We start from the raw sequence: 16,540 nt of genomic DNA, 5'->3' as shown, positions 1-16,540 counted from the left end.
TGGGGTGTGGATGTCACCAGCTGATGTGAAAAGCCCCTGCACTCAAACTGGAAGTGTCTGCCCAGAAACTGCGGTCCCTATTTCAAAGGATCCTCTTTTCTGGGACTTTTGTGGCTGAATTCCACTGCCTCTAGCCAAGCCAGGCACTATGTGTTGACTTGGGCTGTGTCCCCGCTTTTCAAGCTCTTAACTACCCCAAGGTGAAGTCCCGGACCGCAGCTGGAGGCTTCACCTCAGTGCCGAGATCTGTTTGGTCACTTCCAGATTGGGGTGATTCTAGTATCTGGCTTTATATTTTAAAATGGCTTGATTTCTCTTCTGAACTGCTGTTTTATAAGCAGAGAAGAGCTATCAGCCTGTGCCATATTCTTCTATCTCAGTGGCTTCTCTGATCTCAGAGTTCTCCCCAGTGCAATCAGAGCAATGTGCCAGCACCCAACCGTCTGTACTGGCCTCTTTTTTTTTTTTCCTCCCCTGGGGACTGACCTTTTCTGTTGAAACTCCAGATTCTCTTCAGCTGGTAAGTCGTGCTTCCAGTCCTTGTGATTTCTATCAGTCCAGCATTATTTTTGAGGCTGATTTAACTAATTGGTATTGAGGGAAGAAGGGAGCTCACAAAATCGTGTGTATCTTCTCTGCCATCTTGGCTCCATCTCCCGAAAATTTCTATTAATAATGCAGAGAGCTATGCAGAAACATTTTGTTGGAGTGAATTTAATTCATTAAAGAATGTTTTTTGAAATGACTGTCCCTTTATTATTTAAGCACACAGACATACAATGAAACCAACAAAAATGGTTTTCTTGATGTAGCCTTTCATGTTAAACCAGCTTCTCAACTTGAAACATTTGAATTCTTTTAGGCTGACTTCTGAAAAAACAGAAAATTGATTCAATTCCTACTCAATATGAGTCAGCTTGAGGCCATGGACCTCTCTGAAAATGAAGGACTAACAGCAACCCAGCTTTAATCACTGATTGGGCATTACCACAGTCAAACTGAGACCTGTTATAGACCTTGAGTTAAAAAGTTCCAGTATCATCTCTACTCATGCTGATCTATATTTTGTCATTAGACCTACATGGCTCTCCTTCACTTAAATTCAATTCACTTGAATGTCATGGTATCACTTCTCTCATATGTGGGCCTGTTCAAGAACAGTACCCAGTATGAATGAAAATGAGTGAAAACCCTTCTGATACATACAATGAACAGACATAATTACATTATTGCATCTGATGGAATAAAAAGGGAATGTGCTATAAAAAACGATTTTTTTCTTGGGAAAATAAAAGACTTGAAAATTTATTACAGCATTTACATGTCTTTTAATGGTAAGAAAAATCCAGAAAGATAATGTGTGTGGGAACATCAGCGTGAGAATAGAGTTTGATGGCCCATAAAAGTGGGGTGGAGAAAGAAAATTATTGTTTATCTTTTATGGCTTCCTTTAGTTCCTATTTATGAGAGATTTGAAATATTATTTCATGTAAAGCGGAAAGATTGTTTTCTGTTTACAAGTGATAGGAAATTCCATCATTAGGCAGGAGACCTTTCTTATGTAATGTAATTTTTTGACAAGATGGAATATATTATCAAAAATAATGATAGAAAAGATAAAATATTATTTGGAAAATTATAAAACAATGAAAATGGAAGGTAAATAATTGTACTAAAAGTGCAAATGTTCTGGATTCTCAGATCAATCTCCAATTATGTATTAAAGTTATAGAGTACAAATCCTCCTCCTCTGGAGGATATGATTTTATTAAACCAATAGAATAGCAATAATGCCTCTATAAGTATAATTTTGAATGTGAGAAAAGTTTCCCCAATACAATCTGATATTTGAGCTCAGTGTTCTTCAGACTCTCTCTCTAAAACTCCATTGATTTTATTCAATTTCATGATTTATTTCATATTTTCTTATGTCCCAGTATTTCCCTTCCCCCCTCTGTCTGTCTGTCTCTCTCTCTGTCTCTCTCTCTCTCTCTCTCTCTCTCTCTCTCTCTCTCTCTCTCTCTCTCTCTCTCTCATATTTATAATATTTAGTTATCATCCAGCTAACATTCTATATTTCTGCTCATAGGACTCTAGTGAATCCCACAGCTCTTCAAGTAGTTTTTTTTTTTTTTCCCCAGACAATGGAAATCATATTTTGCTAATAACTTTTGAGTTCATGACTGCATGCTTCATCAAATAGAGCTGCATGGAATAAAATTATTGATACTGGACTTATCACTTCCTGTTTTATATCACTGTTTCTAAGGTAAACTTCTTGAATTTGCCAAAAAGCTTCCATCCATTAGCAGTTATGAATGTTTTATGATGTTTTAGTACGTGACCCAACTGATTACAACTAAAGTCATGCAGTTGTTCTGGTCAAAAGTAAAACAGAGATCATATCTACTACTGAAATCAGGGTCTAAATTTGAGATTCAGGTTTATGGAATTTGGATTTTTGTGATGGGAGACATTTTGAGAAAGTCTCTTTGAGACTCAGTTTGTTCATATTTTCTTGTAAGTAGACAAAGTTGAATTTAATGAGATCTGGAGGAAGTATTCTTAACTATTTTTTTTTTTTTTTTTTAGTGAAGTACTGTGGTGATCTTGCAAAATGTGCAGACCTCTTTCCAGAATAATGTTTTTTGAAGGCATAAAATAAATTGCATAACAAAACAAAGTAAATCAAACATATTTAATTAATCAAATATAGAAAGATCTAAGTCTATATATTATCTATCCATAATATGAAGATAATTTTGATATCCTACTCATTTTAATTAGCATTGATTCAGTTTGTTGAGATTTTATGAGTATCAGTGATTGTATCAATGAATTAAAAAGAAAAGGATTAAGTTCGAATTAATTCTGTAAGCTAATGCTATTAGGATAAGAGTTATGATTGATTATTCTACAATGTTTTGATAATTATATTCATTGTATGTGATTTATTATCTAAATTCATACTATGTTTGTTAGAAGAATGTAATAAAAATATAATTGCTTAACTACCCCCCACTCAAAGTATAATCCTTATAATAAAGTTCATTTGCTTCTCTATTCCTTGTGAATCACTGTCACTTCCTAGTAATTTTTACTTCAAAATTATAAGATTTTGGACTTTAGGAAACTGTTAGTTAAGCACTAGGGTATTTCAAGGTGTATAAAACCATGAGATATTATTTGTGAGATCTTATGACTTTTGAAACACTCCTGCTGACATGACCTGCACTTGATGGTCTATATTTGAGGATCTCTAGCTAATATTCTGTTAAAAGCCTGTGGACAAAATATTGCGACTGACTCTTAGCCAACCATAAGATTTTCCCAATTTTGGAATTGTTTAGCATGGAATTCTACCACATTATTTTATTTATCTTAATATTTTATTTATTTCAATAGGTATAAAAACATTTTTTCCTCAATCAGTGGGAGCCAAAGGTCTTGGAATAGATTGATTAAAGACCACCTAATCTCAGATCATTTTTTTCAATATTATGATAATGAACACGTTTTTATATATGCAAGTTCTTGATTTACATATTCATCAGTAATTTATTCATTCACTTTTATATTTGGTTTTTAGATATACAGAATGTAAGTATACTTTAAAGTTCTAAGTAGAACTGATTTGGCACAGCTGCTATTAAAATTTCAAGTGAAGGTTATGTCAGTGGGCACTCTTTTTTGTTTCCAATATATCTTTGCCCACTTCACTGAATCATACACCTCATTCCAATTGCTATCTATTCTTTCAGAATGGCCTTGTAGAGAGTAGTACTTAACAGAAAGTCCTTGGTACAATTCTACTGATTTAACTCAATGCTTTTGAAATGTTATTATCTTTTTACCTATCTTAGATTAAGATAGGAGGAAAAGCAAGATAACCATTATGCTGATCATTAAAATCATTTTAAGTATTAAAAAATGCCAAAATATCCCAGATATTCTAAAGGATGTGTGTGTGTGTGTGTGGGGGTGTGGACATATGTCTGTTTCTGTTTGTGTAACATAGAGGTTGGGATGATTGGGGCTTTAGAAAAAAATCTATTTTGAGGAAAATCTCTACAACAATTCAGATTGGAATTTGATGATTTATACATTTAATAAGTCAACTTTAAATTGTCATAAAATTAAGTTAAACAAAAGAAAACATGGACTTTAGCTTCTATGTGAAATGTTAAAAAATATTGAATAGAGGTAAAGGAGTTAGGTTTACATAATATTTCTGTTACTTACTACCTGTATGAATTTTGACAAATTCATTAACATTGGGTATGTTTTCTCATTTATGTAATGGTGGAATTAAAGTAAATGATTTTTAAGGTTTCCTCCCCTTCTAAATCTAGGAAATGAAGGGCAAAAACATTTTTACAGTGCCTACTTTGTGTCAGGCAATGTGCTAAATACTTGACAAAAATTTCATTTCCTCCTCAAATTAATAGCTTAAGGTAGATGCTATTAGGATCCCCATTATATATTTCAATAAATTGAGGCAGATCAAGGTTAAGTGGCTTTCTCAGGATCACATAGGTAATATAAGTCTGAGGTGGGATTTAAACTCAGGTGCCCCTGACTCCAGACCCAATATTCTATTTATGGGGTTATCTGTTTCTAAATCTATGATCCCATCATTCTTCCATCACTCAATCAATGATCTATCATTTGTTCAAATATACAGGTGAATATTTCCTGGAAGAGTGTTTTGAATTTCTTTAGAAGTCTAGCTCTGATACATGATGATGTTACCTTCAGGCAATTTGTGCATATTGTTTGTGTGTGGGAGTGATGTGTTGGTATTCATACTTGGGGTGAGGGAACAATAGTTTAATTAAATACCTTGAAAGTTATTAAATTGATAGAGAGATTTGATCATACTAGAGCTTTTGCTGTTTGGAAAGTCTGTTTTCAATGTGTCTACGATTTCCTTGTAGGAAATAGTAGCAAGAGCTGTTTGTATTCTCATCAATATCTAATCATTTTGTTTTAATATTGCACAATTTTTTCAAAGTAGTTGAAATCCTAGATTAGTTCACTGATCTTTATGTTCTTACAGTTGTTCTAGAAGACATTCACTCACCCTTAAGTAGTGGTGGTAATATCTACGCTTGACAGCAGTTGCCTTCAGAAAGAATCCTCATTTTGAATTATATAAATATGGGCAAAACATTCTACTATGCATGCCCAAAATTCTAAAATTGACTTATTTTTTTTTAATGCAATAAACATTTTTTGACCTTTCACACCTGGTTATAAAGCCATTTGTGGCACTGGATATTTGCTTAGTAGATGTGGGGTCATTGACAAATGTAAGCCAATAAATTGGAGACTCAGAAAGGAAATTATATGTGTGTATACATATGTACATATATATATACACACATATATGTGTATACATCTGTATATATGCACATGTATGTATATATACACATATATGTATGGTTATATATATGTATACATGTGTATACACATATGTATACACACATTTATGGATGGATGGATGGATGTATCTACAGATACATTTTGGATCTGTCCAAAAGCTGACAGTTGAATGTAGTTTAGGAATCATAAATAACAGAGAACATCAATAGTTAGAAGATAGCAAGACAGTTACATGCTACAAAAGGGGTATGTGTGCCAGCTGATATCATTAAAGAACAGACTTCGAGATCAGCTATTATTTCTAGCATCATCCAAGAGAAGCTGAGAAACAAAAGGAACATCTGTCCCTCCCAAAAAATGTGGCTTCCTCAGGTTGGAAGTCAGAAACTTTTCTCTCAGACACATGAAAAAATTTGGGAGGGTTAGGGTTAGTATACAAATGTACCAATATGGTACAACAAAAATAACCTGAAAATTCATGAACCCTTTTTAAAGTTCTGTTATTTATAACATGTATACCATATTTCTATACTTATGAATGGATGGTGATTCCAAGCTTAATATTTCTAAAAATGCTATTTTCAGGATGTGTTTTTATGTCTTCATTCAAACCCAATCTGTAATTGAACTATTCATATAATTTAGGGTTTAAGGACAAGTTAGCTATCTATCTAATGTGGGAAAATTCATTTCAGTAACTACTTTGAACCTTATTAAAGTACCCACCACAATTAAGCAATATGCAATCATTGATGGGATACAGAAAACAAAACCAAAGTAAGGTTGGCTTTAAGAAAATTACATATCACTTTGAGATATAACATGTAAAAAGTTAAGTCAATAGAAAGTAATGTAAAGAGAAGAGAAAAAGTAGACCACTTCTGAAAGACAAAATGGCAAAGTAAACAGTAATTCATTGTATCCCTCATATGTTCACTTCTGGGTAATCATAAAATAGCAACCTAAGACAGGTTCTAGAGCAACAGAACCAGGAATGAGGCAGAGTAACATAATCCAGGAACATTGAAGGATCAGCAGGAGAAGTCCTTCTCACCTGAGGAAGGAGCACAGGGTTGCAATCCAAGACAGAAAGCTCCTCAGTGAACTGGCAGTGAACACCTTCTTAGCAAATTAGGAGGAGATCCTGAGCTCTAGGGTGCTAGAGCAGATGAATGCCACATCAGGGCTTCTCCACATTTCTTGAAAAAAGCAAGGGGGTCTAAAAAGGCTAGCTTGGGTAATTACCATGTGCTCTGATGTAGTTCTAAGTGTCCCCCAGTAGCCTGAATTCCATGTGCTTCAACACAACCCTGGGCACTCAGGCATATAAATACCCCACCAGGCCTCAACACATAGCAGACACCCTCAGCTCAGCACCAGAAAAGGTGTCAGATTCCTAGAGCTTCCAGCAAAGTTAGCAGCTCTTTAGCCCACCCCCTCAGCCAGTAAAAGACAGAAAAGTGTACCATGGGCTTCAAGGCAAATCATTGAAGCATCATGAAAATAGATAAGGCCTGCACAAGAGACAGTACTCCTTCTACTTGGGGAGCAGAATTCAAGTTTGAAAGAAAAAAAAAAGATCCAAAAGAGAGAAAAATGGAAGGAGGGGGAGGAAGAAGTAGGGAGAGAGAAGGAAGAGAGATGGCAAAAAATAAAAATAACAAAACTACTCTGGTGATAGAAAGTTATAATAAAAAGGGAAGACTAAGACACAAACCCAGAAGAGGACAATAAGGTCAAAACTCCTATGAGTAAATCCAAAAAATAAACAGAAAGTGGCCTCAAGCCCAAAAAGATCTCATAGAGGGGATCAAAAGAACTTAAAATAATATGTTAATTTTTAAAAGATTGGGGAAAGAAATAATATTGATATAAGGGAATTATGAAAATAAAAGAGCTAACAGCTTTGAAAACTACTTATAAAACAGAATTACTCACATGTAAAAAGAGATACAAAAATCCAGTGAAGAAAATAATTACTTAAGGAATATAATTGGCCAAATAGAAAAGAAAATATAAACATTAAATTGAGGGAAATAACACCATAAAAGTTAGAATTGGGCAAGTGGAAACTCTTAACTCTATGAAACACATCAAGAATCAAACAAATTCAAAAGAATGAAAAAAAAAAAAAAAAAAGGAATAAAAAGTAACATACCTCATGGGGAAAAACAATTAACCTCGAAAATAGATCCAGGAGAGACTATCAAAATTATTGCATCATCTGAAAGACACAATCAAAAGGAGTATCTGGGAATTATCTTCCAAAAAATTATCAAGAAAAACTACTCTGATATCCTGGAACCAGAAGGCAAAATAGGCATTGAAAGAATTCACTGATCACCTCAGAAAAGAGATCCCAAAATAAAACCTCCAAAGCATAATAGCCAAATTTCAGAAATTTCAGGTTAAGTAAAATAAAGTACAAGTGACCCAAAAGAAACAATTCAAATATCAGGAAGACACAATGAAGATTACAAAGGACCTGAAGGCAAAAGAGCTAGGAATACAATGAAGGATCACCAGGCCCTATGAAATTAAGATTAATACTTGAAGGGAAAAATAAGTTACTCAGTAAAATGGAAGAAATTAAAGCTTTCATAAGTAGAAGACCAGAACTAAATTAAAAAAAATACTAACCTCCAAAATCAAGACCCAAGATAACCATAAACTGGTAAAAAAGGGAAAAGAAAACAAGGGATTCAACAGAATTAAATTGTTTACATAGCTACCTGGTAAAATAAGACTTGTAGTTCTTAATAATTGTATTACTAATAGTACAGCTAGAAGGAATAATCAAAGACAGAATGTATAACTAGATGGTGTATTAGAAGAAATGACAAGGCAATTATTGGATTATATCATAAAGATTATACATTATAACCAGATGGGATTTATACCAAAAATGCAGAGTTGGTTCAATATTAGAAAAGCACCAACATATCAAAAAAAAAAAAAAAAAACCCTACCAAAATCATATGATTACCTCAATATATGCTGAAAAAGCTGTTGACAAAATATAGCACCTATTCCTAAGAAAAAAGGGAATGTTCCTTAAAATGATAAGCAATATTTACTTATAACCATCAGCAAACATTACCAGTGATAAGGATAAGCTACAAGCCTTCCCAATGAGTTCAGAGATAAAGTAATAATGTTCCTTATCACCACTATTATTTGATATAGTAGTAGAAAAACTAATTTTTGCAGTAAAGAAGAAAAAGAAATTGAAGGAATTGAACTATGCAATGAGGAAGAAAATCTATCACTATTTGCAGATGATATGATGGTATTCTTAGAGAACCCTAGAAGACCAACTAAAAAACTACTTGAAATAATTAGCAACTTTAGCAAAGTTGCGGGATATAAAATAAACCCCATATGACCATAAACCCTGGAGAAAGATATAGAAAGATAAATTTCATTTAAAATAAATGTAAACAATATAAAATACTGAAGAATCTACTTTCCAAAACAATCAATGTAATTATATGAACAAAATTACAAAACAAAAAGTTACAAAAAAAAATCAAACAAAATCAGATCTAAATAACTGGAAGATTTCAATTACTCATAGATAGTCTGAGCAAATATAATAAAAGTTACAATTTTGCCCAAACTAATTTACTTATTCAGTGTTATTCTCATCAAACTACCAAAAAACATCTGATAGAACTAGAAAAAAAATAAAATTCATCTGGAAGAACAATAGATAAAGAATATCAATGGAATTAATGAAAAAAATGCAAAGGGAGTTGACAAACAATAACAGATATTAAACTATATCATAAAACAGTAATCATCAAAACTACTATTAGCTGAGAAATGTGAGAGTGACAGATCAGTAGAACAGAGTTGTTACACATGACACAGCAGTCAACACCAAAAATAACAAAGATGCCAATTTTGGGGATAAGAATTCCCTATTTGATAAAAACTGCTGAGAAAACTAGAAAATAACAGGACACAAACTAAACATAGAGCAACATCTTACACTATATGTAAAATGTGAAATTATTTGTAACTATTCTTTTTATGGTGGCAAAATATTGGAAAATGGGGGGATGCTTGTCATTTGGGAAATAGTTGAACAAGCTATGGTATTTGAATGTAATGGAATAATATTGGACAATAAGAAATAACGAATAAGTTGATTTCAGAAAAACCTGGAAATACTTGTTCAGACTGATACAAAGAAAAATGAGCAGAGCCAGAGTTGTGCATGGTATCAACAACACTGTGTCATGAACCATAATGATAGACTTAGCTTTTCTTAATCACACAATGTGTTAAGGCAAGTAAAATGTACTTATGAAGGAAAATGCTATTCATAATCAGATAAAAAAAAGTTGTACTTGATATACAGATTGAAGCAGATTTTTTTTCTTATTCTTTTTTATCTGTTTCTTCTTTGACAACTGTGACTATTATGGAAATATATTTTACGTGTTACCACATATATAAACTATAGAAAACTGCCTACTATATTCAGAAGAGGGAAGGAGAAAAAAGAAAAAAAGGAGTTAGAAAAGTTTTGCAACAAAATCTTGTAAAAATTATTTTTGAAATGTAACCAAGAAAAAAGATAAATTGATAGTTACAAAAAGAGAGATTAATATTAACTTGTGAATTAAGATTGGTCTTGTCTATTAAGAGATCCATGAATTATGTTTTTAATGAAGCTAGAGAAATTAAGGGGTAGAGGTGCAGAGGAGCTGCATCCCAGAACAGGGGATCAATTATACAGTCACAGAGGTAAGAATTGAAATGCCACTTAAGGGGGAGGGCAAAGACTGATTTTTCTTTCTGAAATGTTGTTGCAGCTATAAGTATCTATTTAATAGATATAGATATTACATAGATATATGTCATAGATGTAGATAATCTATATTAACTTTATCAACATCTGGAACGTGATAGGAAGTTATATGTTTTAACTTTTACAATTTCATTTTATTCTAATAACTATGGAAAAGATCATGAAAAGAATATTTAAAACAAAACTATAATAAAATAATAATAAGATATCAGCAACCATTACTTCATATTATTTTTCTAAAACATTTATGAGAATGATCCATGTATATATCAAATAGCCTAGATTTTTTTAAAAATCAAAATCACAAAAGTTTTTTGTTTTTGTTTTCAAATGCTTCTCAATAGCCAAATACACCTTCATAGTGAGTTGATTTCCTGAATTTTGTAGAGAATGAAATTTTGTGTTAACTGTCTTTTGAGTTTTTAATGATTCAACATAGTATAAAAATATTTAAAGGGTCACCTTCAACAAGATTTCTCCCATTCAATATTTAAACCTCAGATTGATGCAATTAATTGTAAGCACATATAACTGTCTACAATGATTGATGATTAATGTCAAATGAAACAAAAACAAGCAGGCTTGTAATCTACTTAGAAGTTCACCATTGCCATGAAGGATATACTGTACAAATTGAAAATGGGATCCCTTTAGATAAATGATGAAATATTTGATTACAGATTGCATTGTACTGATTCTGTCAAAATCTACTACTTTCTCCTTGTTTTCTGTACTAGGGTTATCATCTAAAACAGGAGTTCTTAAACTATGGCCCGTAGGCCACATGCAGCCTGCTGAGGACGTTTATGTGGCCCGCCGGGTTATGGCAAATGGGCTGAGGAGTGTGAGTTTTTGTTTTTCCTATAGTCCAGCCCTCCAACAGTCTGAGGGACAGTGAACTGCCCTCCTACTTTAAAAGTTTGAGGACCATTGATCTAAAACATAGGCAATTTAACAGTCTTCACCTATGGATCCAAATTAGTGTAGGATACATGTTTTTCATATATAACATGGAATTGAATAGGTTAAACATTTATAATTCATATACCTTATGCTAAAAATTAAATGGGTCCCATATAAAGAACAAGAAAGATTAGTCTTTATCTTATCTGGGAATATAGTTTTTAGTTTAGTTTTGTTTTAAAGTTATTTCTTTTTATTGATTGATACCTTTGCTTTTTGTTTTTCATCAATTATTTCCAAATAAATCATCCTCATCCTCTTATCCACCAACTATAACAAATCTTTTAAAATAAAAAGAACCCCCCCCCAAATCAATGAAATAAATCAACACATTGATTATATATGGGAGTGTATATGTCATACTATGTTGACATGTGTACATATGCATATATGCATGCTTACATGTATATGAATGTATACATATATGTATGTAGTAAACACAGTATATATACATATATGCCAAGTACTTCTTATTAAACAAGGCTCATCTTAATTCCCTTAGTTTGTATTCTTCTCATCTTCTTTAAATTATTTTATATTGACTTACTTTTCTGTATGTTATATTTCACAGTAATCTGTAATTTCCTTAAGGCCAAGCTTACTTTAATTTGTTTTTTGTATCTTTACATTAACTATGTATTCCTTTCACAAGGGTGTTTTAATAAGTTTTTATTGTTGCTGTTGAAGTGAATTTGCCCATGCTAGATAACCTGCATTTAAAACCTAAATGATATGGATATTTTAATCATGAGTTGTCTTTAAATGAAGAAATGTCTGCATATCTCTATATATATACATATACACACATAGTCATGTATATTATTGTATACATGCAGACACATGTATACACATTAATATCATTGATACATGTATAATTATAGACTAATTTTATTTATACAGTACATAATACATGCAATATACAAATGCATATACATATTTTGCATGTATATATTTATACATACACCTATAAACATATGTATATACAAATACAAATACACCTTTCCCTCCCTTCCTTCATTCCTCCCTTCCTCTTTCTCGCTCTCTCTCTTTCTCTTTCTCTCTTTCTTTCTTTCCACCTCTTTTTCACTTAAGTCCAACTATTTTTTCAGATTTCTCAGCAGTTTGTTGTTGTTGGTGATGGTGGGGGTGGTGTTAATCATTCCTTAAATAGTGTATTTCCTGGGTTTTTCAAATATAAAATAGTTGACTTCATTTATTTAATTCTTCCTTAACTGCTATCTCCCCTGATCCATGTCTGTACATTCTAGCCAGATGATTACTTCTTCATAGTATAATGTAAGTTCAGAAAGTATGATTCTCCCTTTCTTCCCTTGAGATTCTAGATATTTGGTTTTGTAAAATGAATTTTCTTCTTCATATATTCCCCTTTCTCAGTGAGATTTGTTCCAGGGAAGTATAAACCTTTTTTGTGAGAATAAGATCTCATAATGTGCAAATTACTTCCAGACAAAACCCATTATAAAGTACCTATCTCAAAATACTCTTTCCCAGCATGGCATTATTCTTTAGTGATATCTTTTCCTTTTCCCATATAGAGAAACACTGCCCTTTGGCATCCTCCATCTCAGTCCCTTCCCTTATTTTTCTCCTCATTCCTCATTCTTCTTAATAGACTAAAGGAAATGATTTATATTTCCTTTTTAATTCTGGCCTTGGTTGTGGTGCAGTTTGACTTTCCATCTGTTTCTTAACTGTCCTCCCTTCATCTGCAAAATTTCCTTCTATAGTATTGATTTCCAAGAAAGGCATTGATTCACTTGTAGTAATAAAAAGGAATGGGATTTGGTCATAAAGTATTCACTCAACTCTGTACCCTTCTCTGGATTCTCTGTTTTCCTTTAACACCATAGGTTCTTTTTGCCATTTCAAGACCCCTCTTTTTTTTTTACATTCTTTTTTTTATTAATTTTATAATTATACTTTTTTGATAGTATATATGCATGAGTATTTTTTTTTACATTATCCCTTGTATTTATTTTTCCAAAATTTCCCCTCCCTCCCTCTACTCCCTCCTCTAGATGATAGGCAATCCCATATATATTAAATGTGTTACACTTTAACCTAGATACAATATATGTGTGTAAATCCAATGTTCTTGTTGCATGGTAAGAATTGGATTCTGAAGGTATAAGTAACCGGGACAGTAGTGCAAACAGTTTACATTCAATTTCCACTGTTCCTTTTCTGGGTGTAGCTGTTTCTGTCCATCATTGATCAACTGGAAGAGATTTGGATCTTCTTTATGTTGAAATTATGCACTTCAATCAGAATATATCTTCATACAGTATTGTTGTTGCAGTGTATAATGATCTCCTGGTTCTGCTCATTTCACTCAGCATCAGTTCATGTAAGTCTCTCCAAACCTCTCTGTATTCATCCTGATGGTCATTTCTTATAGAACAATAATATTCCATAACATTCATATACCATAACATAACATTCATATACCATAATTTACCCAACCATTCTCCAATTAATGGGTATCCATTCATTTTCCAGTTTCTAGCCACTACAAAAAGGGCTGCCACAAACATTTTGGCACATACAGGTCCCTTTCCCTTCTTTAGTATTTCCTTGGGCTATAAACCCAGTAGTAGCACTGCTGGATCAAAGGGTATGCACTTTTTGATAACTTTTTGGGCATAGTTCCAGATTGCTCTCCAGAATGGTTGGATTCTTTCACAATTCCACCAACAATGCATCAGTGTCCCAGTTTTCCCACATCTCCTCCAACATTCATCATTATTTGTTCTTGTCATCTTAGCCAATCTGACAGGTGTGTAGTGGTATCTCAGAGTTGTCTTAATTTGCATTTTTCTGATCAGTAGTGATTTGGAACACTCTTTCATATGTGTGGAAATAGTTTCAATTTCAGTCTCTGAAAATTGTCTGTTCATATCCTTTGACCATTTATCAATTGGAGAATGGTTTGATTTCTTATGAATTAGAGTCAGTTCTCTATATATTTTGGAAATGAAGCCTTTATCAGAAACTTTAACTGTAAAAATATTTTCCCAATTTGTTACTTCCCTTCTAATCTTGTTTGCATTAGTTTTGTTTGTACAAAAGTTTTTTGTTTTTTTTTTTTAATTTGATGTAATCAAAATCTTCTATTTTGTGATCAATAATGATCTCTAGTTCTCCTTTGGTCATAAATTCCTTCCTCCTCCACAGAGAGGTAGACTATCCTCTGTTTCTCTAATCTATTTATGATCTCATTCTTTATACCTAAATCATGGACCCATTTTGATCTTATCTTGGTATATGGTGTTAAGTGTGGATCCATAGCTAATTTCTGCCATACTAATTCCCAGTTTTCCCAACAGTTTTTTTCAAATAATGAATTCTTATCCCAAATGTTGGTATCTTTGGGTTTGTGAAACACTAAATTGCTATAGTTGTACCCTATTTTGTCCTGTGTAACTAATCGATTAGTCTATTTCTTAGTCAATACCAAATGGTTTTGGTGACTGCTGCTTTATAATATAGCTTTGAATCAGGTACAGCTAGACCACATTCAACTGACTTTTTTTTTTCATTACTTCCCTTGAAATTATCGACCTTTTATTCTTTCCTATGACTTTTGTTGTTATTTTTTCTAGGTAATTAAAATAGTTTCTTGGGAGTCTGATTGGTATAGCACTAAATAAATAGATTATCTTGGGGAGTATTGTCATCTTTATTATATTCGCTCGGCCTATGCACAAGTACTGAATATCTTTCCAATTATTTTAATCTGACTTGATTTTTGTGGCAAGTGTTTTGTAATTTTGCTCATATAATTCCTGACTTTTCTTTGGTAGATGGATTCCCAAATATTTTATACCCTCGACAGTTGTTTTGAATGGAATTTCTTTTTGTATCTCTTGCTGTTGCATTTTGTTGGTGATGTATAAAAATTCTGAGGATTTATGTGGATTTATTTTATATCCAGCAACTTTGCTAATGTTGTGAATTATTTCTATTAATTTTTTATTAGAATCTCTGGGGTTTTCTAAGTATACCATCATATCATCTGCAAAGAGTGACAGTGTGATTTCCTCATTACCTATTCTTATTCCTTTAATTTCTTTCTCCACTCTTATTGCAAAGGCTAGCATTGCTAATACAATATTGAATAGTAATGGTGATAGTGGGCAACCTTGTTTCACTCCTGATCTTACTAGGAAAGGTTCAAGTTTATCTCCATTACATATTATGCTTATTGACAGTCTTAAATATATATTTTAAGGAATAGTCCATTTATTCCTATACTCTCAAGCGTTTTTAGTAGGAAATTTTGTATTTTATCAAATGCTTTTTCTGCATCTATTAAGATGATCATGTTTTTTATTAATTGGATTATTAATATGGTCAATTATACTAATAGTTTTCCTAATATTAAACCAGCCCTGCATTCCTGGTATAAATCCTACTTGATCATAGTGTATTATCCTGGGGATGATTTTCTGAAGTCTTTTTTCCTAATATTTAAGATTTTAGCATCAATATTCATTAAGGAGATTGGTCTATTGTTTTCTTTCTCAGTTTTCAACCTACCTGGTTTAAGTATCAGTACCATGTCTGTGTCATAAAAGGAGTTTGGTAGGACTTCTTCATCCCCTATTTTTTCAAATAGTTTATATAGTATTGGGGCTAATTGTTCTTTAAATGTTTGGTAGAATTCACATGTAAATGCATCTGGTTCTGGGGATTTTTTCCTGGGGAGTTGATTAATAGCTTGTTCTATTTCTTTTTCTGAAATGGGACTATTTAAGCAGTTTACCTCCTCCTCTGTTACTCTAGGAAGCCTATATTTTTGGAGGTAGTCATCCATTTCACTTAAGTATAAATTTGGGCAAAGTAACTCATTATTTCTCTAATTTCCTCTTCATTGGTGGAAAGATCCCCCTTTTCATTTTTAAGACTAACAATTTGATTTTCCTCTTTCCTTTTTCTGATCAGATTTACCAAAAGTTTATTTTATTGGCTTTTTCATAAAATCAACTCTTAGTTTTATTTATTCATTCAATATATTTTTTTTTTACTTTCAATATTATTGATTTCTTCTTTTAATTTTAGAATTTAAAGTTTAGTTTTTGGTTGGGGGGGTTAATTTGGTCTTTTTCTAGCTTTTTAAGTTGTAGGCCCAATTCATTGATCTTCTCTTTCTCTATTTTATTCAAGTAAGTCTCTAAAGATATAAAATTTCTCCTTATTACTGCTTTAGCTGCATCTCACAGATTTTGGTATGATGTCTCATCATTGTCATTATCTGGGGTGAAATTATTAATTGTTTCTATAATTTGCTGTTTCACTCAGTCATTCTTTAAGATGAGATTATTTAGTTTCCAATTACTTTTTGGTCTATTT

At 32.3% G+C, this 16,540-nt stretch overlaps 1 long non-coding RNA gene across 1 annotated transcript in view; it reads right to left on the bottom strand.

Annotated features, from left to right (window-relative positions):
* Positions 1-753: 753 nt before the first annotated feature.
* The window catches only part of LOC141545643 (uncharacterized), a 68,716-nt gene continuing 52,929 nt past the window's right edge, over positions 754-16,540 (bottom strand). The window contains exons 4-5 of the long non-coding RNA XR_012483100.1: positions 7,544-7,609; positions 754-870 (exon numbers count right to left, since the gene is read on the bottom strand). This is a non-coding gene — a long non-coding RNA (uncharacterized LOC141545643). The remainder of the gene's footprint in view (positions 871-7,543; positions 7,610-16,540) is intronic.

Source organism: Sminthopsis crassicaudata, chromosome 6, assembly GCF_048593235.1.
Source record: "Sminthopsis crassicaudata isolate SCR6 chromosome 6, ASM4859323v1, whole genome shotgun sequence".
In the NCBI taxonomy this organism is placed as follows: domain Eukaryota; kingdom Metazoa; phylum Chordata; class Mammalia; order Dasyuromorphia; family Dasyuridae; genus Sminthopsis; species Sminthopsis crassicaudata.
Note: the sequence above shows the minus strand (reverse complement) of the source record. Positions and strands in the feature narration are given on the sequence as shown.